The following is a 19,013-nucleotide window of genomic DNA, read 5'->3' as shown; positions in this document are numbered from 1 at the left end:
TAGTACCTAAGTGTAGCTGTGAATAACAAAAGACTCACTGATGAGGGTAGTAAGGACAGTTGTATATTACCTGCATCACCCTTCCCCAAGCCCAGGGCAGCACAGGCGGAAGAGAGTTATTAATGCCATCTTCGAAGGAGTGGGAAGTGAGCATTAGGCTTTGCCTCAACCTTAACACCAGGCCTGCCCCAGTAAAACCCAGCACTGGCCAGGTCCCCATGACCCAAGATGCCTGGCCTCAGACTGAGCCTTGAGGCTAGACCCAGTGTCAGGCCAGATCCTACAGCCCAGGCTCCTGGCCTTGCCAGTGGGCTCACTCTCTGGACCCACCCCTCTGCCAGGCTGGCATCCATGGAACCATCCTCCAGAAAGGACACTGCAGATACAGACTCCAGGCCTACCCAAAACTAGGTGAACCCCTTTGGCCTCAGGATCCAGGCCTACCCCAGATCCAGAGCCAGGTCAGTTTATAGAGCTCCAGGCTTTGGTTGCACCCCAGTGCCAGATCAGTAGCCCTGAAACAGGCACTAGGCCTGCTTAATGGCAGGTGGGTCCTAGTAGACCCACACTCCAGCAGACTGAGGGTCCAGGCCCATCCCACTTGACCTCAATACTGGGCTGATGCCCATGAACCCAGGCTCCAGGACCAACCTTGTGGACCCAGGTTCCAGGCCAGCCAGTACCCAAGCAAGCCCTCATGAATCTAGCCTCCAGACCAGCACCTACATACCCAGCCTTTAGAATAGACCCTATGAACTCAGGCTCCAGGCTGGTCCCCATACCTCAGTATCTAGGCCAGCCTCTGTGGGCTCAGGCTCAAGGTGTGTCTCAGTGGATACAGGTGCCAGGTCCATCCAAGTGCCCAGCTGGCTCCTGAAGACTCAAGCTCAAGGTCCATCTCAGTATTAGGTCAGTCCACCCCAGGCTTCAGGAAAGTTCCCACGTATACAGTCAAAATCCCTCCCTTCTCCTTGCCCTCCACCCCTGCCAGTGCATTCAGGCTCCAGGCACAACCCCACAGACCCAGGCACCAGGACCACCTACTTCTTGACCCAGGTATCAGGTACGAGGCCATATCTGAAGACTCAGCAGCAAGCCTACCCATAGAACGTAGTAGACAGCCTGCTTAGTATCTCTGGACAAGCTGACTGGTGAAAGGGGACTTTCCCTGAAAGAACAAGTCTACAAAGACAAAAAACAGTCCCTACTTCTTCAAATGTGCAGACAATCATACACAGCTACAATAACGGAGAATAATCAGGGAACCATGACACTACCAAAGGAACAACAACAAAAAGAGCCAGTAAATGAGCCTAAAGATAGGAAAATTTGTAAACTGCTTGACAAAGAATTCAAGATAATTTTTTTAAGAAAGCTCAGTGAACTTCAAGAAAATATAAACTACTGAACAAAATCAGTGAAACAATAAACAAAACAAGAAATTTAACAGAGACATTAAATTATTTTTTAAAAATCAACAAATTCTGGGACTGAAAAATCATATTGTTAATGAAATAAAAAACACAATAGAGATTATCAAGAGCAAAATTAGTCAAGCAGAAGAAACCATCAGTGAACTCAAAGATAGGTTGGTTATTTGAAAAGATACAGTTAGAGAAGAAAAGAGAATGGAGACAGCTTGCAGAATTTATGTGACAGCATAAATAGAAAATATTTGAATTATAGGCATTCAAAAAGACAAGAGAGAGACAAAGAGACAGAAATGTTATTTTTGACATAACAGTGGAAATACTCTTAAAATCTGAAAAAAAAAATCTATTAATATCTGGGTACAGGAAGGTCAAAAGTCTCCAACAAGATTCAATTCAAACAAGACAACACTGAGACATATTATAATCAAACTGTCAAAAATCAAATAGAAAAAGAACATTCTGAAAGCAGCAAGATAAAAGAAGCATATCACATGTAAAGTAGTTCTAGTAAAGCTAGGAGTCTTAGTAGAAAACTTATAGGCCAGGAAAAAGTGGACCAATATAATCAAAGTGCTAAAGGGGGTGGGTGGAAACCCTGCAAACTAAGAATTCTGTACCTGACTATGCTGTCATTCATAAATAAAGGAGAGATAAAGTGTCTTAGCTCAGTTTTTGTTGTTTATTACAAAATACCAGAAACTGGGTAATTTGTTTTTTTAAAAAATGAATTTATTATCTATATTTGTGGAGTCTAAGTTCATAGTTGGGGGGCACACTCAAGAGTCCCAAAGCAGCACAGGGTGTCACATGGTGAGGCAACTTAGTGTGCTAGTGTGCTACCTCAGTTCTCTCTCTCCTTATAAAGCCACCATTTCTCCTCCTGTGATAACCCAATAATACATTAACCCACTAATTTGGTTATCTATGAATAGATCAATCCATTTAAGAAAACAGAGCCTTTATGATCCAATCACATCTAAAGACACCACCTCTCAATACTGCCATGATGGGGATTAAGTTTCAACATGAGTTTGGAGAGTGGGCATTTAAGCCATATCATTCCACCCCTGGTCTCCAAAAGCTCATGTTTTCGTCATATGCAAATAGATTTATTCTTTACCCGTAGCCCGAAAGTCTTAACTTGTTACAGCACCAACTCAAAATTTCAAAGTTGGAAATCTCCTCTGTGAGTACGTGAAATCAAAAGAAGTTATCTACATTTCAGATACAATGGTATAACAAGCATAGAGTAAACATTCCCATCCCAAAAGGGAGAAATAGGCAAGAAGTATGGGGTAACAGGCCCCAGGCAAGTCCAAAGCCCAAGAAGGCAGACATTGGGTCTTAAGACTCCAGAATAATCTCCTTTGATTTCATGTCTGGCTTCCTCTGCACACTGGTGCAGGAGTTGGGACCCCAAGGTCTCAGGCAACTATGGCTTGAGTGCACCCAGCTCTCTCAGACTGGCATTGCATGCTGGTAGCTCTGCAGTTCAGTGGTCTTGGTGGCAGCCCTCCTTCTATGATTCCATTAGTCATTGAACTAGTGGGGACACTCAGTGGCATCTCCAATCTCACATATCCACTCAGCATTGCTTTAGTAGGGCCTCTCTTCAGTTTCTTCTCCCCAATGACAAGTCTCTGCCTGGATCTCAAGGCTTTTGGTAACATCCTCTGAAATCTGGGTGGAGGCTGCCAAGCTTCTACAGTGTTTTCTTTCTGACAGCCTGAAGAATTAGCACCAGGTGGATGCCACCAAAGTTTATGACTTGTACATTTCAGAGCTCCAGCACAAGCCAAACCTTGGACTGCTTGGGTGACAGCAGAGCACTGTGCCAACATGTGGGTAATAGAGTTTTGAGGCAGCCCTGGGTAGTAAGCCTTAGCCTGCGCAGAGTACACCAGGGCTGCCCTCTGAAGTCATTCTGCTTTCCCGGGCTTACGGAACTGTGATGGGACTGGCAACCTCAAAGATCTCTAAAAAGCCTCCAGGGTCTTTCTTCCATTGTCTTGAAGAATAGCACCTGGCTCCCTTCTATCCATGCTAATCTCTTTAGTAAATGACCACTGGGTTATACCCTTGATTTCCTCTGCCAAACATGCTTTTTCACTTTTTTACAAGGCCAGGCTGAGAGTTTTCCAAATCTTTCCATTCTGGTTCCCTTTTAGTTACAAATTCTGTTTTTAAATCATTCCTTTGCTCCAGAATCTCAGCAAAATTAGCCAAAATTAGTCATGCAGCTCCTTCTATATTTTGCTTAGAAATTTATTCTGCCAGACAGGAGAATCACTTGAACCCGGAGGCAGAGGTTGCAGTGAGCTGAGATCGTGCCACTGCACTCCAGCCTGGGTGACAGTGTGAGACTGTGTCTCAAAAAAAAAAAAAAAAAGAAAAAGAAAGAAAGAAATTTATTATCTCAGACACCCCAGTTCATTTCTCTCAGGTTCAGTCTTCCACAAAGGCCTTGGACATGGACACATCTTAGCCCAGTTCTTTCCTAATTTATAACGAAAACGTCCTTTACTTCAGTTTCTAATACTTCTTCCTCAGTTCCATCTGAAACATTGTCAGAATAGCTTTTACTGCCCATATTATTCTTATTACATCCACTTACTCAGTTTCTAAAGAGTTCCGAACTTTCCCTGGTCTTCTTGACTTCTGAGTCCTCACCAGAATCTAGGCTTTTTCTAGCCTGCTCCTCTTAATTCTTTCAGTCTCTGCCCATTACCCAATTTTAAAGCTGCTTCTCCATATTCAAGTATTCATTATTAGCAACATCGCCACTCTTGGTATCAACTTTCTGTCTTAATCTGTTCTGTGTTGCTTATGACAGAATACTTGAAACTAGGTAATTTAAAAAGAAATTGAATTTATTTCTTAGAGTTATGGAGGCTTGCTTGTAAGGACTCTGCATGGTGTCCTGAGGCAATGCAGGGTGTCACATTGTGAGGTGGCTGACTGTGCTAATGTGCTAGCTCAGGTTTCTCTTCACTGTCTTGAAAAGCCACCGGTCCTTATTCCATGATAATCCATGACTATTAATCATGAATTAACATATTAATTCGTGAGTGGACTAATTCATTCACAAGGACAGAACCTTCATGATCTAATCACCCCTTAAAGATCCCACCTCTCAGTATTGTCACATTGAGGATTAAGTTTCATTGTGAATTTCTTTTTTTAGGGTGAGGACATTCAAGCCATAGCCAAGGCTTTCCCAGACAAACAAAAGTTGAGGAAGTTTATCACCAACAGGCTTATCTTACAAGAAATGCTAAAAAAGGTTCATCAAGCTGAAAGGAAAGGACGTTAATTAATAACATAAAAACACGTCAAAATATAAAACTCATTGGTAAAAGTATGTTTTTAGTACAAAAGTTAAAAAACAAAACAATTAAAAATAATTATAACTATAATTTGTTAAAGATATATAAAAAGATACTAATTATAATGTCAACATAAAATGTAGGGGAAAAGTAGAATAAAAATGAAAAATGTTGAGTTTTTTCATGTGATCAAAGTTAAGTTGCTATCAACTTATGATGGGTTGTTATAACTATGAGTTGTTTTATGTAAGCCCTCATGGTAACTGCAATGTGCAAACCTGTTGTAAATAATAAAAGATAAAACAATAAAGAATCAAGGCATACTACTAAAGAAAATCATCTAATCATGAAGGTAGCAAAAGAGGAAAAAAGGATTTACAAAACAATTAACAAAATGGTAATAGTACTTATCAATGAGTATCTTAAATGTAAATGGATTAAATTGTCAAAACTAAAGACATAGAATGGCTGCATGGATAAAAGAAACAGGACACTGCTATATATCATCTACAAGAGATTCTCATCACAGTTAAGGAAATACATAGACTAAACATGAAAAAAAAATTACACAAATAAAAATCAAAAGGGACTGGAGGTAGCTATACTTACATCAAATGAAATTAAAAACCTAACATTACACCTCAAGAACCTAGAACAAAAAACAAACTAAGCCCAAGGACAGAAAGAAAAACTGAACACCATATCAGAAATAAATGGTACAGAGACTAGAAAAACAATACAAAAGGTCAGCAAAACTTTGAGTTAGCTTTTTGTAAAAACAAATAAAATCAACAAACCTTTAACTAGACTTAAAAAAAAGGGGGGAATAGTGAATAAAACTGCAAATAAAGAAGAGACATTACAGTTGATACCAACGAAATACAAAACTCATAAGAGGTTACTAGGAACAATTATATAGTAACAAAATGGATAACCCAGAAGAAATGGATGAATTCCTAGAGGCATACAACCTACCATAACTGAATCATGAAGAAATAGAAAATATGAACAGACTAATGAGTATGGAGATTGAATCAGTAGTAAAAAGGTTCCTATCAACAAAAAGTCCAATACTTATTGACCTCACTGATGAATTCTATCAAACATTTAAATGACCAATGTCAATCTTTCTCAAATCCATCCAAAAAATTAAGAAGAAGGAATATGTCCACTCATTTTACCAAGCCAGCATTAGCCTGATAGACAAGTCAGATAAAGATACCACAAGAAAAGGAAATGGCCATACATGATGGCTCACATCTATAATCCCAACACTTTGGGAGGCCAAGATTGGAGGATCATTTGAGGCCAGGAGTTCAAGACCAGCCTGGGCAGCATAACAAGACCCCATCTCTACAGAAAATCTTAAAAATTAGCCAGACGTAGTGGCATACACATGTGGAACCAGCTACTCAAAAGGCTGAGGCAGAAGGATTGCTTGAGCCTGAGAGATTGAAGCTATAGTGAGCCATGTTCATGCTACTGCACTCCATCCTGGGTGACAGAGTGAGACATTGTCTCAAAAATAAATAAGTTAAGTAAAGTAAAAGGAAAAGAAAATTATAGGCCAATATCCCTGATGAAAATAATCCTGAACAAAACACAAGCAAACAAAATTTAACAGCATATTAAAAAAAGTCTTTCACCATGTTCATATTAAATTTATCCCAGGGATGCAAGGATGGTTTAACAAATGCAAATCAATAAATGTGATATACTACATTAACAGAATAAAGAACTGTGATTTTATGAAGTTTATATATTGGCTCTCATTCTTAATTCCTCCTGTAATCCCTGTTGTTTCTTAAGTTACTAAAACAATAAGCATATCTTTCATAAAAGTATTTGGCCTTTTGTCCTTGTTTTTGAAGCAGCTATAGAACAGCTTCAGAGCAATAAAAGTGAAAGATAGTCTTTAGTTACAATTTTGGGGCATGTAGGCCTCAGAAGCATGCCTCAAAAAACAAAATCTTTCTTTGACCTTCTCCTGTCCTCCTTTTTCTTGCTTCTTTTTTTCCCCAGGACAGGGCAAAGGAACTAAAAGCATGCTCTAATCTTCCCTTGCCTTTCTGTCTTGGAGCTGGCATAAAGAAATTCTTTTTCTTGCTTCTTTTTCTCCCCCAGGACAGGGCATAGAAACTAAAAATACGCTCTAATCTTCTCTTGCCTTTCTGTCTTGGAGCTAGCCATAAAGAAATTCTCTGACCTTCCTTGTCTAACTGTAGGTCATAAGACTCCCATTCCAGAAGGCGTCCTGCTCCATACCCTAGAGGAAGGAATGATGCACAGAAATGCCAAGAAGAATCCAGACAGGTCTTGCTGTGTTTTCCCACTTGGTCTATTAGTAGTAGATCATACCCTGTTTGGCCAATCACATCTCTACACAGTTGTCTATCTTCAGTCATGCCTGCCCCATGAAGTCTCCATTAACAGTCAAGACGACAGGGTACGAAATGCTTCTGGGCAACTGAGCTTTTGGAGACTTGCTGAAAGGTAAACAAGAACTCATCCACAGGGCAGGAGTGTGGCGCACCCCAGTTCCTTGGAAACAGAAGCTCCTGTGCTCCAATGTCCTTCCAGACATTGCCCTATGTTTTTCTTCATCTGGTTGTTTACTTTTATCTTTTAAAATATCCTTTACAATAAGCCAGTAAATTAAGTAAGTGTTTCCCCAAGGTTAGTGAGTCACTTTAGCAAATTGTGTCTAAAGAGGGTTCATGGGAACCCCTACTTGAAGCATTTGACAGAATTCAATATCCATTTATGATTTAAACACTCTCAACAACTTAGTGATAGAAGGAATGTACTTCAAAACAATAAAGGAAATGTGACAAACTCAACCAACAACATCATACTCAGTGGGAAAAAGTTAAAAGATTCCTCTAATACCGGGAACACGACAAGGATGCCCACTCTTGCCACTCTTATTCAACACATTTCTGGAAGACTTAGCCAGTGAGATTCAGCAGGAGAAAGAAATAAAAGGCATACACATTGAAAATAAACAAGTCAAATTTTTGTTTGAAAACAAACAAGTCTATTTATAGATGACATGATCAAATACATAGAAAAACCTAAAGATTTCACCAAGAACTGTTAGAACTGATAAATTAGTAAATTAGCAGGATTTAAAATCAGCATACAAAAATGAGTACCTTTTCTATACACTAACAAATAACTATCTGACAAAAAAATCAAACATTCCTATTTACAGTATTACCAAAAAAAAAAAAAAATACTTAGGAATAAATTTAACCAAGGAGGTGGAAAACTTGTATGCCAAAAACTATAAAACATTGATAACATAAATTGTAGAAGACACAAATAAATGGAAAAATATCCCATGATCATGTATTGGAAAATTAATATGTTAAAATATTCATACTACCCAAAGCAATCTACAGATTCAATGTGATATCTATCAAAATCCCGATAATATTTCTGTATTAATAGGAAGAGAATCCTAAAATTTATATGGAACCACAAAATACCCCAGAAAGCCAAAAACATCTTGAACAAAAAGGAACGAAGCTGGAGACAACATACTACCTAACTTCAAAATATACTACAAAGCTATAGTAATCAAACAGCATGGTACTGGCATAAAAACAGACAGATAGACCAATTGATAGACTGAAGAATCCATAAATAAATCCATACATTTAAGGTCAATTGATATTTGACAAAGGTACCAAGAACACACAATGGGTAAAGGACAGTCTCTTCAATAAATGATGTTGCAAAAACTGGATATCCACAGGCAGAAGAAGGAATTTGGACATCATGTTCAAAAATCAACTCAAAATGGACTGTAGACTTAAACATAAGATGTGCAACTGTAAAATTACTAGGAAAAATCATAGGAGAAAAGCTCTGTGACACTGGTCTAAGCAATGAATTTTTAAATAGGACTCTAAAGGAACCAGTAGCAAAAGCAAAAATTAACAAATGAACTTATAACAAATTGAAAAGCCTCTGCACAGCAGTCAACAATCAATGGAGTGAAGAGACAACCTACAAAATGGGAGAAAATATCTGCAAACCGTATATCTGAAAAGCGATTAATATCCAAAATATATAAGAAACTCAATAGCTAGTAAACAATCTATTTAAAAATGGGCAAAGGTCCTGAATAGACATTTATCAAAAGAAAACATACAAATGGCCAACAGATGTTTGAAAAAATGCTCAACATTACTAATCATCAGGGAAATGCAAATTAAAACCACAATGAGCTATCACCTCACACCTGTTAGGATGGATATTGTCAAAAAGACAAAAGATAAGCGTTGATAAGGATGTGGAGAAAAAGGAACCCTTGCACACTATTTGTGGGAATGTAAGTTAGTTCACCCATATTGAAAACAGCATGGAGGCTCCTCAAAAAATTAAAATTAGAACTCCCAAATGATACAACAATTCCACTGCTGCTATACATCTAAAGGAAATGAAATCAGCATGTTGAAGAGATATTTGCACTCCCATATTCACTGCAGCATTATTCGCAATAGCTAAGACGTGAAATCAACCGGAGTATCCACCAAAGGATGAATGGATAAGAAAATATAGCATACATATGCAAGGAAATGCCATTCAGACTTTACAAAGAAGGAAATCCTGTCCTCTCTGACAACATGGATGAACTTGGAGGACACTATGTTAGATGAAATAAGCCAGAAACAAAAAGTCAAATACATGTTGTCACTTACGTGTGCATCCAAAAAACATTGAACTTGTAGAAGCAAAGAGTACAATGGTGTTTGCTAGCAGCTGGGGTGGGAAGCATGGGATGGGGGAGATGTTGGTTGAAGGACACAAAATTTCAGTTAGATAAGAGGAATAAGTTCAAGAAATCTAGTCTATAACATAAAGAATAAAGTTAATAACAATGTGTTCTTGAAAATCACTGAGAGAATTAAGTACTCTGACCACAAAAAAATGGTGTGTGAGGTAATGCAAATGTTAATTAGGCCAATTTTGTCACTCCACAATGTAGACATATTTCAAAACAAATCCTTCTTTCTCACATCCCTCACATCCAGTTCCTCAGCCAATCCTTTCTGTATGACACCAAAACAGACCCAGAATGTGATCATTTCTTATGACATCCACCACAGGTCCATGATCTAAGCACCGCTGTGTTGAGCATAGCATCAAATAGCAGTAGCTTCCTGACAGCTCTACTGCTCTGACTGGTCTTGCACAGACCCCCTGCCACCTATTATCCACAGAATGGAGGGGCCCCTTTAAGATCTAAGTCAGGTCCTGTCCCTCCTCTATCAGCTCCCATCACTCAGAGTAAAACCAGATCCTCCACACCCCAACCCACCCCTCTGCCAGCTGACCTGGCCTATCTGCCTTGGCCCATATCTCCTTCATGCTCTCTATCCTTTCCCTCTGTCCTAGGGAGGGCACTGGTTTCAGTTCTATAACCCACAAGGCAGTTTCTATTCTTAGCTCTAATGATGAGCTCAATTGTGTATGCCCCAAAATTCATATGTTGAAATCCTCACTATCTCAGAATATGACCGTATTTGAAGACTTGACCTCTAAAGAGGTAGAGTTAAAATAAAGTCTCCATTCAATATGACTGGTGTCCTTATTAGAAGAGTGAATTTGGACACAGACATGCATAGAGGGAAGACTCTAGGAAGACAAAGGGAGAAGACACAGGGAGAAGAAGGCATCTACAGGCCAAGGAGAAAGGCCTCAGAGCAAACGCCCTGCTGACACCCCTATCTTGAACTTCCAGCCTCCAGAATTATGAGAAAACAAACTTCTATTATTTAAGCACCCACTCTCTGATTTGCTGGGACAGCATGAGCAGGTGTATACAGGGCCTTAATCCCCCTATGTCCTTCAGGTCTTTGTTCAAAATTCACCTTCTCACCCTGGCCATTCCTGAACATACTTTCCACCCCTCTACCTCTGAATGTTCATGCCTGCTTGCCTCATTTGTGTTTACTTCAAACTTGTGCATTGACCCAGACTCTCCGTGGGGCCAGCTGCAGATGTGATGGGAGTCTCTCATCATTTAGAACAACTTCAATGATATCTATGACTCATCTGGAACGTGCTGGGAGCCAACTTTTGTCCGCATGATTCACATAAATTACAACCCTTAACATCCTTATAAGGTGAGAACCCTGTTTGCTCTTGATTTACCAATGAAGAGAATGAGGATCATGGAGGTTAAATAGCTTGCCGAGGTTGTACAGTTAGTAAGAGGTAGAGTTTTTCCCTTATCCACTTTTCCCAGACTCCTGTTCTCTGGCTCTAACCATGTAACAGCAACAGCACACTACCCTGTACCTCAGGGACATGGCAGGTGTTGCTGCATAGGTCAAAGAAATCCACCACACCCGCTCAGGGCATTCCCTGTCACTGTGAGAGTCAACAGTGTGCCAATTCACCAAAATGTTCACCACAAATCAGACACAGAATTATTTACAGCAATTTAACCATTTTTGAGATGGTAGAAATAACCTAATCGCTACACTTTTGCCATTAATTAATAAAATAGTTAAAATAAGGTGCCCCATATTGAACCAAATGATGCTGTTTGTGTTTACTAATTTACCCAGTATCTCAAGTCAACAGGACCTGCAAATACAGGACTAAATTAGCCTAGAAACATAATTGCTTCTGACCCTGAAACCAGCTTTGCAAAAATTCTAACTGAGGAAATTGTGAAAGTGAAAGAGATCAGACCTAACTGACTCCATCTTGCTTCTAACCTTTAAGCTGTCTTTGTTCATTCTTGGGCATCAGCCAAACTAATCTTGGGAAGGAATTTAGTTTATAGTTTGACTCTGAAAGAAAATTGATAATAATCCTTTCCCAAAAAGACTCCCTTCTTGCCTGGGGACCAGTCTGCTTTTGTAGGGCTAACGAATTAGCTACAAGATTAGAAATTAAGGTTTAGGGGTCATGTAGCCTCTGGCTCTAAGAGTCTGAACCTCCCCAGATTGCTCCTGGGGATAACATCACTATTATAAAACCTAATATCAGTGCTTGAGATATTCTGCAGACCCTACACTCGATGGATCAGTTGACACCACCCAGACCTGTAATTTGGCTCAATATTTTCTGCAATCCCACCCAGGAACAGAAGACACCAAGAAAACCTAAATTCAACCACCTATGATTCCATCTCCAACCCAACCAATCAGCACCCATTGGACCGTTACAACCCTCTATATGTTTTTACTATGTATGTGAAAAAAATATCGAGTACTTACTAAAAATTGCAGTCCAAGGCACGTGGTTTTGTTGGCGTGTAGGACTGCTCCACACAATGACTCAGAGCCCAGGATCGTTTCAACTCACAGCACAGCCATCCCCAAGGCTTCATCTTCATCTGCATCCAGCCACTGTAGGGAAAAGAGTGAAGAGGAAGGTCACACATATGCTCAGAAGCCTTGGTGTCACTTCTCATGTCCCATGGCTGTGACTTCCTCACCAGGCAGCACACGTCCAACAGCAAAGGAGGCTGGAAAATGCAGCTCAGCCCAGCACCAGGACACTGTGCCATTTCTATGCAAGGTGACAAGGAATTTCAATGACTGCCTGGAAGGTTCTAACACAGAATAAGGTAGAAAAGTGATTACAGGTCAACTGGGACTGCCAACTAATTTCAGAGTTTCACAGACCTATCCATCCAGTCATGGGTCATGACCAACTGGGGCAGGCCTCTGGACTAGAGCCACCTGCCCAGGTAAGACAAAGCCTAAACCAGCAGAGCAGAACTGCCTCCCTGCAGGCAAGCTCACACCCCAGAGAAAAAAAGGGAGGTGCACAGTCAACAGTGACATTCTTCATTAACCATCAGTGCGGTAATTTCATAAATCCTAGTGCGGAGAGAGGAAAGGGGGACAGAGGTCAGCGTGTTACAATAATTAGGCTCTTTCCACACAGAAGGAAACATCTGGGCAGGAAAGAACAGTTCCGCTCTAATATCATCTTTCAAGGACAAACCCATTTTCTCCTATTTCCAAGGTAACTGACTCTCCAGGCAGAAGCAGTCACTCATTCCTCTGTCTTCCTTAAAGTTGTGGACCCTCCAGTGGAACACGCCCTGCTTCCGTTTTGTCATACACATCTGTTTATATATTCAGTATCCCTAAATAGACTGTGCCCTTATGAAAAAAGGCTCTTCATCTCTCAGCATTCTACATTATTTTCAGTAGCTAACACTTTGTCCTTATATACACTAAAATCTTAATGATGAACAAATACATGATTCAAAGGTGTAAAATAAGCAAAAAGTAATTGATTTGTATTTATGACAAAAGCGTGGGTTTCTTTTTCCTTGTGGCACCATGAATTGCATACTCCATACATTGATTGCTACTAGAGAGAAAGTCCAGGTTAAAATTCTTCTCATGTATCAAAACCTGAAAGATATGGAACCAGTTTGGAATCTAACAAGGCAGGTCGATTACAAAGATGGAACACAAAGCCTGAGCATTCCAGTTTCGCTTTTGGATTTTTAAAATGATAAACCAATTACTCAACAGTTAGATTAGTAAACCGCATAACATAAATTGTTCACAAGTTTTTTTAAAGTAAATTTGAATATTTTCTGTTCTTGAATAACTCATTTTATTCAATGTTTAAAACAATGAATTATTAATGTGACTGAAATTATTTTCATTAAAAGGCAAAGCTTCCAAACACTTTTTAATCCCAGAAGAAGTAAATTATAGATCTGGCATTTGTAAATTCTAACTTTAAAAATGTATATATTCATTTTGTAGAGCTCAGAACATTTTTTGAGTTAAAGCATTGAAAGTAATATTCTCTCTTCCAATTAGGAAAAGTCAGTTGTTGGAATAATAAATTACCACATATCATTTCAGAACAAAATAAGAATGTAAACTCATGACTTTGTTATTCCCCTTTGTAACATAATTTTGAAAAGGAAATATGTCCACTACTAATAATGGTAAAATTACTTTGTTTTTGCAACTATCCTTAATTATCCACTCTGTTTACCAGGAAAGAATCTACTGGTCTGACCTTGGAAAGGCCCCTCTTGGCTCTCTCAACAGCTTATGCACGTCTCTGGAATTGCATCCACCACTTCATTGACTCTATTAGTCCATCAAGTCCATCTCCCACATCAGGCAGAAGCCCCTCAAGGGTGGGGGCCATCTCATCCAACCAGCATGTTTCCTTGGGGATGACGGATAGTTCACAACTGATATTCCTCAAACTAAGTAATGGTTCCTTGTGGCCTGCACGCCCCTCAGCCCAGCAGCCCAAACCCTTCACAATCTCCTCACTAGTTTCTCTTAGAGTACAATATGGGCATCCTAAGACCACAGAAAATCCTCCTACCTGGGCATTCCCATGTCTCGGCTCATGTCCTCCCACTTTCCAGCTCCCTCCATTCGAAGTGGAGCAGCCATATTACTCCATCATGAAGCCTCGTTCACAGACAGAGGTAGCATTCCCATCTGCTAATCTGTGATTGCCTTCTGTGCTGCTTTTTATTATGATATTCTCCATTAGAATGGGCTTCGTGTTTACATATGGCCATGCTTTTTTCTTTAGACTTAACGAGAGGTTGCTTATGGACAATACCTCTGGCAGTACCAGGACATCACTCGACACACTAGCCCATATGCTACAACTATTTCTTGAATTGAGACAATTTCCTCAGTAAACTGATAATGTAGAAACAAGAATGATCTTCCTAGCATTAAAGTCCTCCGTACTTAGAAGCACCATGCCAGAAGTGATTTAGGTATCACCACAAGTTATGTACCTTTGTAAATTACCATGGGGGAACTCATTTGCGTAATCATCCCACTCTTAGAGTGCAAGTGCAAAGATGCCACAGGTCATCGATAATATTTCAACTTAGTTTGAAATATTAAATTACTATTAAAAAGATAATAGCCAATATTTCAAGAATCTAAACTTCATAGATTCAAATAAATTTCAAATAAACTTCAAATAAATTTCAAATATATGTAATTTTAAGTAGTAGTTACTATAGTTGAAGCTAGAAATACTTTCTTGAAAAATCCCATAGTGTATCCAAAATGAAATCAACTTGAAGATGCCATTTTATCAAATTCACAATTAAAACATGATGAAACAAATATCAAATAGTCCCAATGCTGACTAAAACACAATACCAACCTCTCCCCAAGAATATTGCATAGAAAGAATTTTCAGGGTTTAAAAATGAGTGAAATAAGCATGATCTACTTTAAACCCTCCAAAGTTCAGTTATACCTAAGTAAACTTTTAGAAAGCACCCTTTTAACCTCTGTTATCTTAGAAATGGCTGAGCCCTGCTAATGTAGGCAGTCCTTCAGAGGACAGTTGTTGCAGCCATAGAAACAAGACAACTACAAGCAAAGGGAAGGGGCTGGATTAGGGACTGAACTGCGTCCACCCAAGGCCATAGGCTGAAGCGCTAACCCCTAATGTGACTGTATTTGGAGAAAGAGTCTTTAAGGAGGTAGTTAAGGTTAAATGAGATCCTATGGGTGGGACCCTAATCCCATAGGATTGATGTCCTTATAAGAAGAGAAAGAAATATCAAAAAATCTATGGACCTGTGTGTGTGTGTGTGTGTGTGTGTGTGTGTGTGTGTGTGTGTGTCTGCCTCACACTCTCTCTTTCTCCCCTCCTCCTCCTTTTTTTTTTTTTTTTTTTTTTTTTAGACAGGGTCTTGCTCTGTTACCCAGACTGGAGTGCAGTGACACCATCACAGCTCACTGCAGCCTGAACCTCCCGGCATCAAGCGGTCTTTCTACCTCAGCCTCCCTAGTAGCTGGGACTACAGGCATGCACCACCATACCCGACTAATTTTTGCATTTCTTGTTGAGATGGGGTTTCACCATGTTGCCCAGGCTAGCCTCCAATTCCTGAACTCAAGCAATTCACCTGCCTTGGCCTCCCAAAGTGCTGGATTTATAGACATGAGCCACTACATCTGTCTTTCTCTCCTCTTTCTTTCCTCCCTCCCTTTCTCCTTTTCCTTTATGTGCTTCCTTCCTCTCTCTCTCCCCCTCCCCTCTCTCCACTCGCACAAAAGGCCATGTGAGGACACAGAGAGAAACCACCAACTGCAAGCCAAGGAAAGAAGCCTTACCAGAAACCAATCCTGCCTACACCTTGATCTTGAACTTTCAGCCTCCAGAGCTGTAAGAAAACAAATTCCTGCTGTTTAAACCACTCAGTCTGTGGTATGTTATGGTAGTCCAAACAGAATAATACAGGCTGTTTGATTACCTCAATTCAAGCTTGTTTCACATCTCATCAAAACTGATGATTGTCATTCAGAAAAAGAAATGAATTAATATGGAAAAATAATTGTAAATTAATTGCAAAATAGTAAGTATTGCTAAGGAATGCTTACGAGGGTCATTGTAAACATAGAAATCTGTGTGATGTGAAGACTCTTTGTTAGGATGTCAGTGTCTTTATTGGAGAAATTAATTTGGAGGCACAAAGGGTTACTCTCTGAGGTCTAATATTCAGTGGATCAGTGGATCAAGTGTTGCTTTGGAGTAGATCATAGATACCCGACTTCAAATCTAATCTTTATATTTATCTGTTGTGTGACCAAAGACAATTTCCATAATTTCTTGAGCCTCGGTTTTTCTCATTTCTACAAGAAGGAGATAATTCTACCTCTCTCCACTGCTGGAAAGACTATATTGTATAGGAAGAATCTAGCAAAAGGAATCATTACTATTTTTCAGTTTTTTTTGTTTTTTTTTTTTTTTTAAGCATTTTGCAGGCTTCCAGCATGCCAGAATTTGTAGAAGCTCTTCTGGAAATAGATATTGCTGTGGGGATTCTCACTTCTCTATTTATTAAGGTAATCAGAATATTGTTTTGATAGTAGGATCAAAAGATGAATTAAACTCAGGGCAGTACTTATCAATGACAGGTTATCACTATTGATATAAAGAATATGACTAGACATGAACACTGGACTTGAGACCAGAGTCTGCCACTTTTCATGTAACTTAGGACAAGTGATTTTATTTCTGGCTTCAAGTTCCTCCCATATAAAATGGGGACAACTATCCCTTCAACTTCACAGCTGTTTGTGGGATTCAAAGGCAATAAATAAAAGCGTTCTAAAGTTTTTCTAAAAAGAAATTAGAGCCTAACACAAAAGAATCATCAGGTTTTCATGGAATCTCATTCTGTAGTGACTGAGGACACTGCCCCATGTTCCAAGCAGCCAATATTTAAAGGAACAACACTAGGCCACGTGCTAGGCACAAAGTCCATGTCTAGTAACCAAAAGGAATTTGGTTCCTGCCATGAAGGAGATTTTTATCAAGCAGGGCAGACAGATAATAAACACACAAGAAAACTAATATATTCATTACTCCAAGATATGAAAGGTCCTATTAGTGAAGAGATTGGACAGCCATAAAAAGAATATCTGGGGCAGGAGGACTGATTTAGACCAGGAGTCCAGGACACCTGGCAGGGTGAGGTTTATGCTGAGATGGGCAGGAAAGATGGAAGTGAGACAGGGAGAGTGGAAGAGACAGCCTAGGCACAGGGAGGAGCTAATGCCACTGTCCTCAGATAAGAAGTCATCATGGCTACACCTCAGAGAGCAAAGGAGCAGCGACATTAGGAGACACAGGAAGAAGGTGTGTCTTCCTAATGTCGCTGGATGAGGGAGAGGCAGCACCAGGAAGAGCACGTAAGAGATTCTTTATTTGAACCCACATGCACGGGCAAATCTTATTAGAAATGTTTTGATAATTCTTCCTTTCTCTCAGAAAGAGTAATGTAATCCACCAATTTCACAAAAAGAAATGAAGGCAAGGCCTTGGTTGGTGCTAAGAGAGAAATCTGATTCGGGTTTTACTCAATATTAGTTATTTCATTGTCCTATCGAATTTCTCTAATATTAATTGCATCTGATAAGATTGTGTGATTATACTTCAGCCTCAAAATCATAAGTTGTTTTTTGCTTCTGGTATTTTTCTGAAGTTTCCCTACATGGGCCACTCCTAAAACAATTTATATTTTATTCCTTCAATTTAAGTTACAATAATTATTTTAATTATACCCTACTTTTATTTTGTAGCCAGTATTTTGGTTTCTTTTTCTTTTGTTTGCCTTTACGGGAAGTACACTATTAGTTTACCAGAAAATGGCAGGTTTCTATAACCACAACACAATAAAAATGCCATTTTAGCCTTTTTTTTCCAAGGACGGCAATTATAAAAGGAAACTTTACACTATAGTTATACCAATAAAACCACACAGGGTTTCTCAATAAAATGCATCACAATTTGGAGCTACAAAGCTTTTAGGTTTTGATCATCACCACATTTCAACTTGTCATCTCCTCTTCATTATTAATAATACCCCCTAAATTCCTTTCCTTCAGCCTTATCTGCTTTCATAATTCTCTATTCTCAGGGCTGGCAGGGAGGAAGGATGGCTGCTCTCACTAGGAGCACACAAGCCATCTGTAATCACTCATCCTGTAGGGGAATTTCGCTCAGCAATTGGTTCTGTAAATCCCTTTCTTTACAAGTTGTGAAGTGATGGATTCATTTTGTCATGCATCTTTCATTCACTCATGTATACATAAAAAGAAATTTGTAGTTTACACCATTACATCAATATAGTAGTGCCATTTTTGAATGCTGTTAAGAGTATTAGAGATGCTATTTCCACCAAATCTGTATGAAAAAATACTGAGGCCAGGCACAGTGGCTCATGCTTTTAAGCCCAGTACTTTGGGAGACCAAGTTGGGTGTATCACTTGAGGTCAGGAGTTTGAGACCAGCCTGAACAACATGGCAAAACCCTGCCTCTACTAAACATACAAAAATTAGCTGGGTCTGGTGGTGTCCACCTGTAGTCCTAGCTACTCAGGAGGCTGAGGCAGGAGAATCACTTGAACCTGAGAGGAGGAGGTTGCAGTGAGCCAAGAGTGCACCACCGCATGCCAGCCTGGGCAACAGGGCAAGACTCCATCAGAAAGAAAAGAAAAGAAAAGAAAAGAAAAGAAGAAGAAAGGAGAGAGAGAAAGAGAGAGAGAGAAAAGAAAGAGGAAGGAAGGAAGGAAGGAAGGAAGGAAGGAAGGAAGGAAGGAAGGAAGGAAGGAAGGAAGGAAGGAAGGAAGGAAGGAAGGAAGGAAGGAAGGAAAAAATACTGGTAACAACAACACTAGTAAGATTATATATATGCATTAGTTCCCTTCTCTAGAACCTGAGGTGTGACTAGAGCAGTAAGTAATTAAGA

At 39.6% G+C, this 19,013-nt stretch overlaps 1 long non-coding RNA gene across 5 annotated transcripts in view; it reads right to left on the bottom strand.

Moving 5' to 3' along the window:
- Window positions 1-19,013, bottom strand: part of LOC108586233 — a 140,621-nt gene that overhangs the window by 114,703 nt on the left and 6,905 nt on the right. For all 5 annotated transcript variants that reach the window (XR_002522427.2, XR_004183640.1, XR_004183642.1 and 2 more), the window contains exon 2: window positions 12,001-12,132. This is a non-coding gene — a long non-coding RNA (uncharacterized LOC108586233). The remainder of the gene's footprint in view (window positions 1-12,000; window positions 12,133-19,013) is intronic.

This window comes from Papio anubis, chromosome 5 (genome assembly GCF_008728515.1).
Source record: "Papio anubis isolate 15944 chromosome 5, Panubis1.0, whole genome shotgun sequence".
NCBI lineage: Eukaryota > Metazoa > Chordata > Mammalia > Primates > Cercopithecidae > Papio > Papio anubis.
The sequence above is the reverse complement of the archived record's forward strand: the minus strand, read 5'-3'. Positions and strand labels throughout refer to the sequence as shown.